Below are 15563 nucleotides of genomic sequence, written 5' to 3'. Positions count from 1 at the left end.
TCTATCAACTTTGGAGGTATTCACTGTCTTGCCAAGTCTGATTCCAATCCTCTTCTTGGGGGCCTACATTTTCCTCTCTCATTTGTTCTATGCTTTTATTATTTGTTTATTGAAATGCTCTACTTGCTTGGAGAGTCTCCCCAGGAAGTAAGTCATCAAGCTATTTTGTTGTGGTTGGGATTCCAGGAGTGACTAGGGAGGAAGGGTTAGAGAGTCTGTGGTGCTATTTGAGGCTCCACACACCCCCACGGCAGCTTCACTTCAGGGGTGGCACTTCATCACTCTACTCATCTGAGGGTAAAGTGATGAATAAGTCAGGCAGGGGTGACCTTGCTCTCAACCACTCATGGTCTTGCAATGTAGTGGTAAAGACAGAAAAGCGAAAGAGAGTTTCAGTCCTGGGAGATCAATACTATGGTAGAAATAAGTACAAGGTGCTTTAGGATTACTTGTGCTGTGGGTAAGAGGTGGAGGAAGAAAAAGTGCTTATCAAGTGGAAATGGAGCTGATCCTGGGAGAAGGAGCATAAATAAAAGATAGGGAGAGAAAGAGAGAGTGGTTGTTCAGGAACAGCAGGTCATTCCAAGTGACTGGAAGCTTGACTTTGAAGGGAAGGCAATCAAAGATAATGTTGTATTCCATTTTACAGGAGTGGAAAAGGTGAAGCGCTTTGTCTAGGGTTACACTGCTAGCAAGCGGTAGAGCTGGGATGGCAACCAGGACCTGACAGCCATTGTCCTGCGTGCTGTGGAGAAGCAAGAGATGTTTCCTGCCTGTTAAGTTCCCATCCCTAGTTGAGAACTCAACGGTCAAGAAATGAGACTATTCTCAGTGGTGGTTGGGGTTGTTGGTCTTGGGTGATCAAATCCTTCAGTAGGGGAGGCAGGATTGCCTCTAGGGCTGTCTAGGATGAAAGGGGCAATGAACTACCATAGAGATCATTATCTCAGTAGGACTCCTGACACAAAGGGAAAATTACTGGACAGGAATAACTGCACTGACAGGATTAGAGTACGGCAAATTAATGTTTCATGAACAATAAGTATGAACTGTTTCTAGTGCCTAGTCTTTTGAGTTTTTCAGACTGGTGCCAACCCCAGGAATCTTTGCTGGGACCTGCAGTCCAAGTACTCGGGCAATAATTATTTATAATTATAATAGATAGCTATTATTTATTAAGCACTGAAGACTTTTTTATGTCTTCTCATTTAATTTTATAACCATCCAACAAATCAGATAATCTTATCCTCATTTTTTAGATGAGGAAATTGGGGCCTTAGAAGATTTGTTACTTGAATAAGTTCATACAGCCAGTAAGAATTAATAACACTAGCTTACAAATAATGTTAGCCATGTGCCAGACCCCATGTTCTAACAGACACTGTTGGGTACCTTCCTAAAAGCCATCCCATCCCTTCTATGCTACAGAATCCTAATTTTGTCCAGCTATCCATCCCTAAGGAAAAGAGCTGTCTCCAGCATAACTGGCAAGTTGAACTAGTGATCCTATTCCCCTTCATCAGTTATTGGATTAAAGGGAGCTTATTACCGAGTTTTGGCCAGATATGAGAGAGCATCAGTGAGGAATTTTTAGGAAAGATTTTCTCATGCTTAGAAAGAAACAAAAGAGATGACTTTTGCTGGCAGAGTGGCTCAAGTGATAGAGTGCCTACTTAGCAAGCGTGAAGCTCTTGAGTTCAAACTGCAGTACTGCTAAAAAAACAAAACAAAAACCTAGGAAAGCCTCCACACTGAGGTTAGTAGAGCATAAAGATGGAAAGAATATGGGTCCTTGATGAATTAACCAATCCTGAAGCTTCCCTACCTCTAGACTTATTATGTAAGATAATAAAATTTCCATATTATTTTAGCTATTTTGAGTTCTTGTTATTTAGAGCTGAATACATCCTATCTGATACACATGTATATTTTTGTCATCAAAAGTCAGTGAGAATAGCACCATTGTCTCTATTTTGTGTATCAGAAAATGGAAGCTCAGAGAAGTTAGGTGATTTGTCCCAAGTTACAAAGATAGGAAATGGAAAAATACCAGTTGGATCTAGTTCTACTTGACTTCAGAATCTTTTGTGTGTGTGGGGGGGGATATTGGGGATTGAACTCAGGGGCTCATATTTGGTAGGCAGGTACTCTATCACTTGAGCCACTCGGCCAGTCCAACTTCAGAGTTCTTAGCCACATGATATAAGTAAGACAATGAAAACTGAGCCCCAACTGGCTGGCTCCAAAGACCATGCTCTTTTCTTCCACACTTCATGGCCTCCAAATTTCTGAGGGTGAAATAGCCAAAAACCTGAATCTATGATGCATAGTATTTAAAATATGATCCATGGTATCTCATGGGTCCCCTCCCCCCACAGGATGCAGGGCAGAATGGTTGCAAGTGACATGTGAATTGGCTTGGCCTCTTTCTCCTATTACTAGCTGAGTGGGCTTCTCTTGATACTAGGGCTTGAGAACATCTGATAGATGTGACAGACTAGACCCCAATGAAACTAACTCTGATGCTTTTGTGCATGAAATTCTTCTCTTGCTTCAGATACTTACTTCCACCCCTTGATGAGCCTAACCACTTTTCCAACTGTCTTAGTGGGAAATGTCTTGGTATTACCTCCTGGCAGTGATGTCAGGAAGAGACTCCTATGATCAATGCAGGATTGGACAAAATGACAGTTAACAGCCATTCCTGTGTTGAAGAGTCTAGGATTATATGAGAGGTATCAGGAAGGCTTTTTCCAAATCTACCAAAAAATATGGCAGGAAGGAAGCATACAATCAACTCAGACAAATATTTCTAAACATCTTTCATTTATCAGCTCTGTTCAGGACATAATGATAGAGATGAATAACATCTGACCCCTTTGTCTAGGTTCAGTCTGGCAAAAAAACACTAAGGCATGTGCTCATGTAATTAAAACAAGTAGTCTAAACCCAGGCTTTAAGAAGAAAAACACATTTTGTGGCAGATACCTCAAGGTAGAAGAGGTAATGTGACTGGAGCCATTAGAGACATTGAGAAGTGACATGGAGATGAGATTTTTAGTATGGATAGGCTTTAGACAGCAGGAAATGGGCAAGGAGGAAGGAATAGAAGAAACAGGCAAGAAAGCTCCATGCCTACAGGCAATGCCAAGTGTCACTCTGGCTAGACACTTGTTATTGGTAGTGGGAGGGAGATAAGCCTAGAAAAAGTATTTTGGGGTTACCCTGGGAGAGGCCCAACATGCCAGGGCAGATAACTTGATTTGAATTTGGTAAAAATGGGAAACCACTAACAGACAGATCTTGATGAAAACATGACACGCATAGCATTATGTTCTAGTGTATGTTAATTCTGTAGGTATAAGCAGAATTGATGTGGGAAAAGATAGGGAGCAGGGAGATCGACTTGAAGGTTAAGGGACCTTTCCTCCATGATTCCTTGATGAAAGCACTGTTTCTAGTGGATCCTAAGAGTCTGACTTTCTGTGGAAAAGCAGCCTTCAATGGCCTGGGAGGAAACTCACACATCACTTAGGGTTGCCACCCGACTGGGGGCTCACACATGTCACAGTGTACACAGAGAGGTGCTGACAGAACTAGAGGACTGGGATCAGTTACACGGTGAGAGGAGGTAAGACTGCCAGAGCTGAGCTGCAGAGAATCATCACTGAAGACAGGAGGTCCCCAAGGAGCACAAGGCAGCCTTCTTTTGTCAGCTGTTTGGAGCTCAGAAGCAGGAGTTCAAGGCTCTGGAAGGGATGGAAGGTTTAGTGAAATGAGTCCTAGAATGTGAGGACGGTGGTGAGAGTTGAGGGAGAGTGTGGTGGCCTGAAGGATCCAGTATCCCTCTTACCAAGAAGCTGGGCCAGTACTCAGACCCCTGATTATAGGAAGCAGCTCAGTTTTTTGGCCCTAGTGGAGCAGGAGGAGTACAATGCATTTCTTTTGTGGTGTTACTAGCTGCAGAGAACTCCGGCCATTAGCTGCCTTTGGGGCCTGGACAAGCCGTTTCTCTCAATTTCCTCCTATTTGATTCATTGCCTATTTGAGGCTTGGAGAGTCGGTGTTGGCCTCTCTTCAACAGGCTCTGGCCAGACGTGTCTCCCACACCTTCTTTAAGACTAGCACGCCTGGCACATTCCTTCCTGATGGTCTGTGAGCACTGCAAGATTTTATGAAAGTGAGGTGGCCTGTGAAGTCATCACTCTTTACATAGCAAATCCTGCAGATAACATAAACAATAGAAGGAAACTAGGTTTAATGGAAAGGCTCATTCTTTCTGGGGATATACTGTGTTTCTCTTACATAGAAGCATGCTGTTCTCCATTTTCTGAAATGCCTGGCTTTTGTAGCCTAACCTCCATTTTCTACTTTTCACCCCTTTAAATATTTCTCCCCTTAAATAAGACTGTGAGTATGATGACAAAAAGGTGTGGTGAGACTAGAGATTTTCAAAGCACACATGGCATCTAAAAGGACAAATAACACTTTGTCCTTTTGTTCATGTGGGAAAAAATGAAAGCTAGTGTGGTCAGATCTGATTTCCTACACAAAGTGGAGGTCCAGAATTTATGTGAAATCTCTCAATTTAAAAAATCCTAGCAAAACAAAAACAAATTTAAAAACTGATTTGGGGCAAACAAAGCAAAGCACATCACTGGTCACATCATCCTGGCAATTTATAACTGTCCTACTGGATCAAGTCTAAGCTCCTTAGCTTAGAACTGAAGCCATTCATGACCTGAACTTTGGTCATTTCCCTCTTCTTCCCTTCCATGTTTTCATACTCTTTGCACCACACCAACCCACCTGCAGTCCCACAAACTCTGATCTCTCCTGTCTTCACACTGCATTGCTCATCTTTGTCTGAAAGCATGGTCCTTCATCCTCTGCCTGGGAATCTGCTTTGTAGTTTCTTAAGACTTCAGTCAAGCACACTTCCTTCTGTTGGTGCCCTTTTCTCTGCATGTTTAGGTGCTCTTCATGATTTCTGTGTTCCCAAGTACTCTAGATGTACTTCAGCCAGATACACCTCATTCACAGCTTATGTCTTAAACCATTCATGGCATCATATTTCCCAATCCCAATGATTAAAATTAATCATCCTGATTCCTTGCTCCTGTGTATGACTTGTTATCACATCTTTGTCCTATTACTTGAAATATTCAAACCTCTGACTGTTTGAATTTTCATTTTCCCCTGATTAAACTATTTTTTACTTTTTTGGCAAATTTCTTGTTCACTACTCTACATTAGGTCAGAGACTATGAAAGTCCTTGTCCTCAGGCAGTTCACAGGGTGGTGAACAACAGGCAAAGAAGCCAGCGGTCCTAGGACAGTGTGGGAAATAAAATAAATGCTATGACAAAGGCGAGGGACCCCTCCTGATGCATTAAGGCCCATAGATGGGAATTTACCTGTGGTCGTTTAGCTAGAGATGAATAGAACCAGGATTTGAAACCTGGCCTGTTAAGACTTAAAATTCAGCCTTTTTCCACTATTGAAAGTTAAGAGAAGACACAAATGACTTTATGGCTGTGTGTGTTCAGGTTGGGCAAGCTGCAACTGTATGGTTTTAGTTTAAAGATGGCTAAGATCAATACTTGATCAAGATTTGGGAAGTGGAAGCAAATCTGCAGCTGTTGCTCTCTGATGATCATGGGAGTTCAAAACACCAAAAGATGAGGAGATATAAGCAGGTCCTAGCTTGTCCTTTCTCCTCCACTCATTCAACTCTTCTTGACTATTGACCCTGCTGTCAATAGTAGCTTATAGCCTACCTCCAAACGCTTGGCTAGGGATTCACACACTTTTGTAAATACCTCCATCAGCTCTTCCTTTACAGCCTGTTAATGGCAGCTGAATGTGCTTGGCTTCTTTGAGGATTGACTGGCTGGTGATTCCACTGATTTCCTGCCTCCCTCTACCTTCAGAGCAGGACCTTCCCCAATTACTCCCACAATTATAAAAGCCTGAATTCCTATAATAAATCTTTTACCCCTTAACTCTTAGTAGTTCTGTTTCCTTTACTGAACACTGACTGAAACACTGCTTTTCCCAATGAAGAAAACAATTGTATAGAATGGTACACTAAGGTTAGAAATCTAGCTTCACCAGTATCTCCATAACTCCAGTGCCTGACACTAAGAATTTCAGAAAATATTTGTTGAATTGGATTGCTGTTTTAGATTACTTCTTCATTGGTACAGATATCACTGCAAAAACAACAACTTCTGGGAAAGTTTTTGATTTTTGCTCCTGTTTCTTTTCCTAAGATCAAGTTGAGGGTATAGATAGAGTTCATTATGGTTTAAGCTCTGGATTTTGACCCAGGAAAATATCTGTTGTGTTGACCATATGTGCTCTTCATCTGCTGGGGTACAGTAGATTTTTCTTTGGCTTCAATTTTCTCCTCTCTCCCTCATCTTCTATCCTTGGGGAAAGGGGGGAAGAAAACTTTGCTCTTGTGCATTTCTTCAAGGAAAGGATTTCAGTCTCTAATCAGATCAGGATTTTAAAAAAAATATATATTGGGTTACCCTTATGGGAATGTTCCTCTGGCCTGGCTAGTAGGAGAAATAAAGACATCTGGAAATTGAGGTTCTGCTTATTTCAGCTTGATGGATAGCAATCAACTCTGAACCACTTAATTGCAGGGGAATTTCTTCCTTGCTACTTAGACCATTCAGCACTTGTTGGAAGAACACATGTTACATGATCATTTGCCTCTCCAGAAAGCAGGGTTAAATGTTATTTCAATTATACAACCATTTATGGAATGTGTTTCCTAATCTAGTCACTAAGCTAGTTGTTGAAGATATTGCCCTTAAGACATTTTTGGTATATGGAGGAGGGAGCTATAATGAGTTATAGCACAAGTCAGCCTATAAGAAGTGTTAGAAAAGAGACATAAACAGGGCACTGTGGAATGGAAGAGGGGGCAGCTATATCTGGTTAAGGAGTAGTGGAGTAGGGGGAAAGAAACCTAATAGAGGTGTCAAAGAATGTATAACAGAGGGAGCTAACACTTTTTAAGCACTGAGCTGGTTTCATAGAGGAAGGTGAACAAGGCTAACATTTTCTCACTGGCAATCTATCCTATACCAGTCACTGAGCTAGGTGCTTCACATACTTTATCACATTAAATCTTTAAAAAAAAAATCTATCTGGAGGAACTGCGGCACAAAGAGGTGAAGCAACTTTTTAAAATTATCATATTATTGTTGTACTGGGAGTACATTGTGACATTTACTTTTTTTTTTCATTTTTCTTTTATTATTCATATGTGCATACAAGGCTTGGTTCATTTCTTCCCCCTGCCCCCGCCCCCTCCCTTACCACCCACTCTGCCCCCTCCCGCTCCCCCCCCAATACCCAGCAGAAACTATTTTGCCCTTATCTCTAATTTTGTTGTAGAGAGAGTATAAGCAATAATAGGAAGGAACAAGGGGTTTTGCTGGTTGAGATAAGGATAGCTATACAGGGCATTGACTCACATTGATTTCCTGTGCATGGGTGTTACCTTCTAGGTTAATTCTTTTTGATCTAACCTTTTCTCTAGTACCTGTTCCCCTTTTCCTATTGGCCTCAGTTGCTTTAAGGTATCTGCTTTAGTTTCTCTGCGTTAAGGGCAACAAATGCTAGCTAGTTTTTTAGGTGTCTTACCTATCCTCACCCCTCCCTTGTGTGCTCTCGCTTTTATCATGTGTTCATAGTCCAATCCCCTTGTTGTGTTTGCCCTTGATCTAATGTCCACATATGAGGGAGAACATACGATTTTTGGTTTTTTGAGCCAGGCTAACCTCACTCAGAATGATGTTCTCCAATTCCATCCATTTACCAGCGAATGATAACATTTCGTTCTTCTTCATGGCTGCATAAAATTCCATTGTGTATAGATACCACATTTTCTTAATCCATTCGTCAGTGCTGGGGCATCTTGGCTGTTTCCATAACTTGGCTATTGTGAATAGTGCCGCAATAAACATGGATGTGCAGGTGCCTCTGGAGTAACAGTCTTTTGGGTATATCCCCAAGAGTGGTATTGCTGGATCAAATGGTAGATCGATGTCTAGCTTTTTAAGTAGCCTCCAAATTTTTTTCCAGAGTGGTTGTACTAGTCTACATTCCCACCAACAGTGTAAGAGGGTTCCTTTTTCCAAAACCGCATCCTCGCCAACACCTGTTGTTGGTGGTGTTGCTGATGATGGCTATTCTAACAGGGGTGAGGTGGAAATTTAGTGTGGTTTTAATTTGCATTTCCTTTATTGCTAGAGATGGTGAGCATTTTTTCATGTGTTTTCTGGCCATTTGAATTTCTTCTTTTGAGAAAGTTCTGTTTAGTTCACATGCCCATTTCTTTATTGGTTCATTAGTTTTGGGAGAATTTACTTTTTTAAGTTCCCTGTATATTCTGGTTATCAGTCCTTTGTCTGATGTATAATTGGCAAATATTTTCTCCCACTCTGTGGGTGTTCTCTTCAGTTTAGAGACCATTTCTTTTGATGAACAGAAGCTTTTTAGTTTTAGGAGGTCCCATTTATCTATGCTATCTCTTAGTTGCTGTGCTGCTGGGGTTTCATTGAGAAAGTTCTTACCTATACCTACTAACTCCAGAGTATTTACTACTCTTTCTTGTATCAACTTAAGAGTTTGGGGTCTGATATTAAGATCCTTGATCCATTTTGAGTTAATCTTGGTATAGGGTGATATACATGGATCTAGTTTCAGTTTTTTGCAGACTGCTAACCAGTTTTCCCAGCAGTTTTTGTTGAAGAGGCTGCTATTTCTCCATCGTATATTTTTAGTTCCTTTGTCAAAGACAAGTTGCTCATAGTTGTGTGGCTTCATATCTGGATCCTCTATTCTGTTCCACTGGTCTTCATGTCTGTTTTTGTGCCAGTATCATGCTGTTTTTATTGTTATTGCTTTGTAATATAGTTTGAAGTCAGGTATTGTGATACCTCCTGCATAGTTCTTTTGACTGAGTATTGCCTCGGCTATTCGTGGCCTCTTGTGTTTCCATATAAATTTAACAGTAGATTTTTCAATCTCTTTAATGAATGTCATTGGAATTTTGATGGGAATTGCATTAAACATGTAGATTACTTTGGGGAGTATTAACATTTTTACTATGTTGATTCTACCAATCCACGAGCATGGGAGATCTCTCCACTTTCTATAGTCTTCCTCAATCTCTTTCTTCAGAAGTGTATAGTTTTCCTTGTAGAGGTCTTTCACATCTTTTGTTAGGTTTACACCTAGGTATTTGATTTTTTTTGAGGCTATTGTAAATGGAATTGTTTTCATACATTCTTTTTCCGTTTGCTCATTGTTAGTGTATAGAAATGCTAATGATTTTTCTATGTTGATTTTATACATTGTGACATTTACAAAAGTGCTTACAGTGTATCTTAGTTAAATTCACCCCTTCTGCCATTCTCGTATCCCTCCCATTCTTAGAATAGTTTCAACAGGTCTCATTTTTACATTTTCATACGTGAGTACATAGTAGTTCCACCATATTCTCCTCCTATACCCTTTCTTTATATTTTCCCCTCTCCCACTGGTACCAACCCCCAGACAAGACCTGTTTTTACCTTCCTGTCCTTCATTTTTGAGAAAAGACATTTTTTTAAGATATCTATACAGAGTGTTTCATTATGACATTTCAATGTACATATGTATTGTAATCCAAATTGGTTTATCCATTTTTCTCCTTTCTACCTTAGTCTTCTTCTTATGATTTCAACATGTTTAAAAATTCTGTATTCATTATTGTGTAGAAAGTACACCAACCATATTCACCTTCTTTACTTCTTTTGTCATCTCCCTCCTGTTATTGTCCTCCCCTTAGTGTGACTTTTTTTTTCATTCTTGTCCTTCATTGTTTAGGCATCTGTTCATTTTTCAGTGGGATTTTTGCTTTGGTACTACACCTGTACATGTAGTGTGCTTAACTCAATGTAGCTTCCCTATTCTGCACTTCTATCTGTGTTGTTTAACAGTTTGCAGTGTGTTTCCTTATGTCTTGTTCCTATATATATGTAACGTACTTCATTATTACTCACTATTTTCCTTTCCTTCTTTTCCTCCTCCCATGGTCTCCTCTACCAATCCCATTTTTGGATACATGCTCTGTATATATTTATATATATATATATAATATTGCTTGTATTTATACTGGGCCTATATTCCACATGAGATAAAACATGTGAACTTTGACTTTCTGAACCTGACTAACTTTGCTTAAGATGTTGTTCTCCAATTCCATCCATTTACCTAGAAATGACAACATTCATCCTTCTTTATGGCTGAATAAAATTACATTGTCTATAAATACAAAATTTTCTTAATCCATTCATCAGTTGTGGGGCCTCTTGGCTGTTTCCATAGGTTGGCTATTGTGAATAATGCTACAATAAACATAAATGTGCCGGTGTCTTTATTGTAACCTGACTTACATTCCTTCAGGTATGTCCCTAGGAATGGTATGACTGGATCATATGGCAGTTCTATTTTTTTTTTTAGGGGGCTCCATACTGTTTTCCATAGTGGCTGTACTAATTTACATTCCCACCAATAGTGTATGAGGGTTCCTTTTTTCCCCACATCCTTGCCAACATTTGTTGTCATTTGTGTTATTGATGATAGCCATTCTAACAGGAGTGAGGTGCAATCTTAATGTGGTTTTGATTTGCATTTCCTTTGTGACCAGGGATGCTGAACATTTCTTCAGGTGGTTTTTTTGGCCATTTTTAGACTTCTTCCTTTGAAAAGGAAAGCTCTGTTCAGTTCATTTGCCCATTTCTTCATTGGGTTATTGATTTAATGTGGAAGCACAAAAGACCTTGAATAACCAAGGCAATACTGAGCAAAAAGAGCAATGCTGGAGTTATTACAATACCTGACCTCAAACTGTACTACAGAGCCATTGCAATAAAAACAGCATGGTACTAGCACCAAAAACAGACATGCAGTTCGGTGGATCAGAAAACTCAGTTATGAATCCATGCAGTTATGTCCACCTGATTTTTGACAAAGGCACCCAAAACAGATGATGGAGAAAAGACAGCCTCTTCAACAAATGTTGTGGGGGAAAAGTGGTATCTGCATGCAGAAAATTGAAACTAGATCCATGTCTTTCACCCTGTACAAATATCATCTCAATCTCAAAGTGGATTAAGGACCTTAATATAAGACCTGAAACTTTGAAGCTAGTGCAGGAAAGAGTAAGGATTACACTGGAACTTATAGGCATAGGCAGTAACTTCCTAAACAGAATTCTAATGGCTCAGTAACTAAGAGAACGGATTGACAGATGGGACTACATGAAACTAAAAAACTTCTGCACACCAAAAGAAATGGTCACCAGATTGAAGAGGCAACCCCAGAATGGGAGAAAATCTTTCCCATCTGACATGGGATTAATAACAATGTAACCTGTTAAAGAACTCCAAGGTAATAGAATTGGGATTTAAATCAAGATCTTTCTGACTTCCAAGAACATTCCCTGTTCCCATTTGTGCTTAGGGAGTTATTTTCAAAAGACTGTGAGATGGACTATACAGAATAAGGATTTCTGACACACTTTGAAAGATAAAGTCATGGATAAAGGAAAGGGGTCAAAGTATTCAAGCTGAAGGAAGAATGGGAGATGTACAATCGCAGGGTAGAGAATGAAGATACAAGGTCTATTTGGGGAAGCTCAGGCAGGGTGGGGTGATTGTCACATGTCTGTACCATTGCCTTATTGAATTCAATACACTGTTCATTAATTCAATGCTGTTGGGGATTCAGAGGTCAAAAAGCTTCAGCCCTTATTCTCAAAAGAGTCTCCAGTCTAATTATTATATGGTGTGATAACTGCTATTACCACTGATCACTTGATATGCTTCAGTTCAGGCTGTGTTTGTCAATATGTCAGTGTATGTGCACATGCAATTTGCATACTTATATGAACATCACTTGGTCCATTTCCTTCCCACAATCATTTCCCAACACAATACTCCACGTGCTCTCTGTGTGTTTCTGTATTACCTTTGCCTTTAGCAAGGCTTGGATTTAACTGCTGGCCTTGAAGTGATAAGCTTAAGCCCCACAGCATCTCAACAAGGCCCTTTCAATCTAAGAGAGACATGACCTGATATTCCACTAGCTCACTTAAAAAATAATGATCAACTGTGGGGTTGCCAGGAAAGATCTTAATTGGAACTGACAAGAAAGTGGACACCTTCTACTATTTCACAGCAGATTTCATGAGTGCTCAACACTTCTTGAAAGAGAATGTGGCTCTAAGCCTTTTTGTTCAGCTGGCTGGAGCAGAGTTTTTTAAAAATGCATTTCATCTCTGGCAAATCACAGCAGAATGTCATAAACAGCTGGAAACTCTCTGAGGTGAAGACAAGTTGGATCTTATGTTTGGATTTATAGTATCCTCCCCCATGATAGCTGATTTCTATTTCTGACAGGGTTATTATTTCCATCGTTACAAAGTATTTTGGATCTTACCTTGGATAATTACTGATTATCATCAGCTCCTCACCTGAGGCATCTGAGCACTTGGATGAACCTAAAAAAATGCTGTTTCTTTTCTCTAAAATGAAGTGGGGGAAAATTCAATATGTGATAATATGTCTTTATTTCTATTTTCATTTGCAATTCTCTTTGGCTTTCTAATAATCAAGCCATTAATCAGTGTCAAGTCACTGTTTAGAGCATAATGTTTTTGTCACTTGAGTTCTAACATGGATTAATTAAATGGCAATAACTTGTGTTATTAAGTCTAGTGCTTTCTCATGGGGTATGGTGGAAGTCACAGACCCAGAAACCGTTAGGGCAGACATCATCTCAATAGTCATTTAAGGTTTTCATCCAAAAATAAAGCTCCCCAGGTTACTCTGACAAGCACTCCCAGCTGAGGATTACTAAGTCTAACATCCCTCATTTTGCTTTTTGAGGTCACCATTCTCTATGTCCTTTTATGTCTCCATGCCTTTGTTTCTCCTATTCCTTTGCTTCAAGATCCTTGATATTCTTTCCTCACTTCTGCGTCTGGTAAGAAACTGTTGATCTAAGGAGGCTCAGCCCAAATGTTGCCTGGGCTGGCTTCGAACCACGATCCTCATGATCTTTGCCTCCTGAGTAGTTAGGATTACAGGTGTGAGCCACTGGCACCCCGGCTTTTTATCAAGTCTTCTGTGCTCCATAGCGTTTCGTAAGCACCTTTGGTGAACATTGTGTTCTGTTTTGCATTGTATGAGAATTTCAGTAGTTCCACATCCTCACCATGATGTGGTATTGTCAGTATATTTCATTTCATTTGTTCTATTAGATGTATGGTGTATCACATCATGATTTTAATGTGCATTTCTTTTTTTTCCTCTCTCTCTCTCATTTTTTGGTGGGTTTGGGGTTTGAAGTCAGGGCCTTGCATTTGCCAGGCAGGTGCTCTACCACTTGAGCCATGCCTCTAGACCTTCCTTTTTGTTCTCTTAACAGTGTCTTTCACAGAGCATTGCCTTCACACCTTTGTAAAAAAAAAATCAATTAATCTGAGACTTCTACTTGCAGAAAGATGGAGTACATTTACTTTTCTCTATTCGTCCTGCTAAGTACAGCTAAAATTACTGGACAGTACATATAAGGCATTATATATAAAACAAACATATGACAACTCTGAAAGGTGGAAAGCAGACAGACCAACTAAGACCTAGAACCCAAGTGTTAGAAATAAAGTCAGTGGTGGTCCATTTTCAAGACAAAGCATTTAACTCTGGCTGCTTGCTTGCAGATGTTGGGGGAGGCTCAACTGATAAGGGAACTTAAATTGGGAGGGGTAAATCTGAATGAGGAAATAGGTAAAAAAAAAAAGTAGGTATGTGCTAGGTAAAAACTATGAATGTGCCGGAAAGCACCCACCACAAAGGTAGGCAGATACCACTTTAAGCCTGCCTCTAAAATTTGACCAATCCCGAGAGGCATATTTTAAAATAACCCAATAGGAAATTTAGGCGACATAGGAGATATTCACTCTGCCAGTGAGGAACTGGGGCAGGAACTTGAGCACTAGACAATATAATGCTTGTTGTAATGGCTTTGGGTGTGTTTGCTTCCCAGGCACTCCAATCTCACAAGACTTCCATCAAAGTCTTGCTTCCGCTATAGTCCACACATCTCTGAGTCCATTCTTTGAGTCTGGACAGGTGAGCATATTTCCCACACAAGGAATAATTGTTGGTGAGTTCCTTGAGTTTTCTTTTTGTTTCAGATATCCTAGATTTGGTATTGGAGAAACTGACAAATCCAGAAATGCTGATGGGCATAGATTTTTTTTTAAAAAAGCCTATTCTTTCCAGTCAAAAGACCAGGCTGGGAGCAGCCTCACAGTACAGGAAACTTTTAGACAATAAGCACTTTGCTACAGCTGAATACAACAGAAAACTGAAATCATACCCCACCTAGGCTTCCACCCATCAGGATCTAATGAGGCTATCCGACTCCTTCCAGCTCCTAGCTTCATGTCAGAGAAGACATAGGGAGGCTTGGACTTTCATTCTCAAAGGGCAGTAACAAGGTCCTCTCCTAATACTTCCCTTTTCCTGCAGTATACGCCACATGCGGAACATGGAATTCTAGCTGCACCTGGTGGTAATGAGGTGCTCCTCACATTCTCTGGTGGGATGGCATCACACATCCTTGAGTCAGAACTTCTGCCTCCGTTAGTGGTAACGAGGCCACCCAAGCCCCCATTTCACTAAATTGATATGCATGTTTCCCCAAATCCGTGTTCATACCTGTGAGTTTGCCATTGTTGTTTCTTTCTGTGCTTTGAATACGCTTTCCTCCTTTGTTGAACTCCTATCTTTTAAGACCCTGCTTAAATATTACCTTCTTGGTAACTTTTCCGTACTAGCTCCCAGGAAGAAATAATAGCTCCTCAACCCTTTTTTCACAACTTCATGCCATTGACACCATATTATATAGCAACTGTCTGTTTACATGTCTGTCTTCCCCACTAAATTACAAGTTTTTGAAGGGAAGTTTATCCATCTTTCTCCAGAGTTTGGCATATGACTTCACTCACTGTGAGTATTCCATGATGAACAGTGAACTCTACTACAGGTTTAAATTCTTTCAGTATTTAGCTGAAGTCATTTTAGGAGAGGAAAGACACTTAGAATTAGACATTTAGAATTAACTCTAATGCTCATACAACATATATATTTTTTTACAGTGGTCACCCAAGACCCTTGCTTTTACCATACTGTGGTTATGGAGCTGGTAGGCTGCTCTATCTAATATCTCTTCAGATTAACCTTTTCCCTTTTTTAATTCTTTTGCACACAACTTTTTAAAAAATTTGTATTAATCCACCTAAGAAAAACAACTGTTATCTTGCTGGTACAGTGGGAAAAGCATGTGTTTTGGAGTCAGAGGTAGATTAAATTTTGGTGACTCTGTTGCAGTTTGTATTTTTTCTAAAACAGCCAGTCTCCCTGCTCAAGTTGCAGATTCATGAGTGAAAACAAGTATTTTTGGTTTTTATTTTATTTAATTTATTT

The 15563-nt window shown here is 40.0% G+C and overlaps 1 protein-coding gene across 10 annotated transcripts in view; it reads left to right on the top strand.

Moving 5' to 3' along the window:
• Positions 1 to 15563, top strand: part of Emsy (EMSY transcriptional repressor, BRCA2 interacting) — a 124327-nt gene that overhangs the window by 27054 nt on the left and 81710 nt on the right. The gene's annotated exons all lie outside the window — the stretch shown is intronic.

The sequence above is a fragment of the Castor canadensis genome, chromosome 1 (assembly GCF_047511655.1).
Source record: "Castor canadensis chromosome 1, mCasCan1.hap1v2, whole genome shotgun sequence".
Taxonomy (NCBI): Eukaryota; Metazoa; Chordata; class Mammalia; order Rodentia; family Castoridae; genus Castor; species Castor canadensis.
The sequence above is the reverse complement of the archived record's forward strand: the minus strand, read 5'-3'. Positions and strand labels throughout refer to the sequence as shown.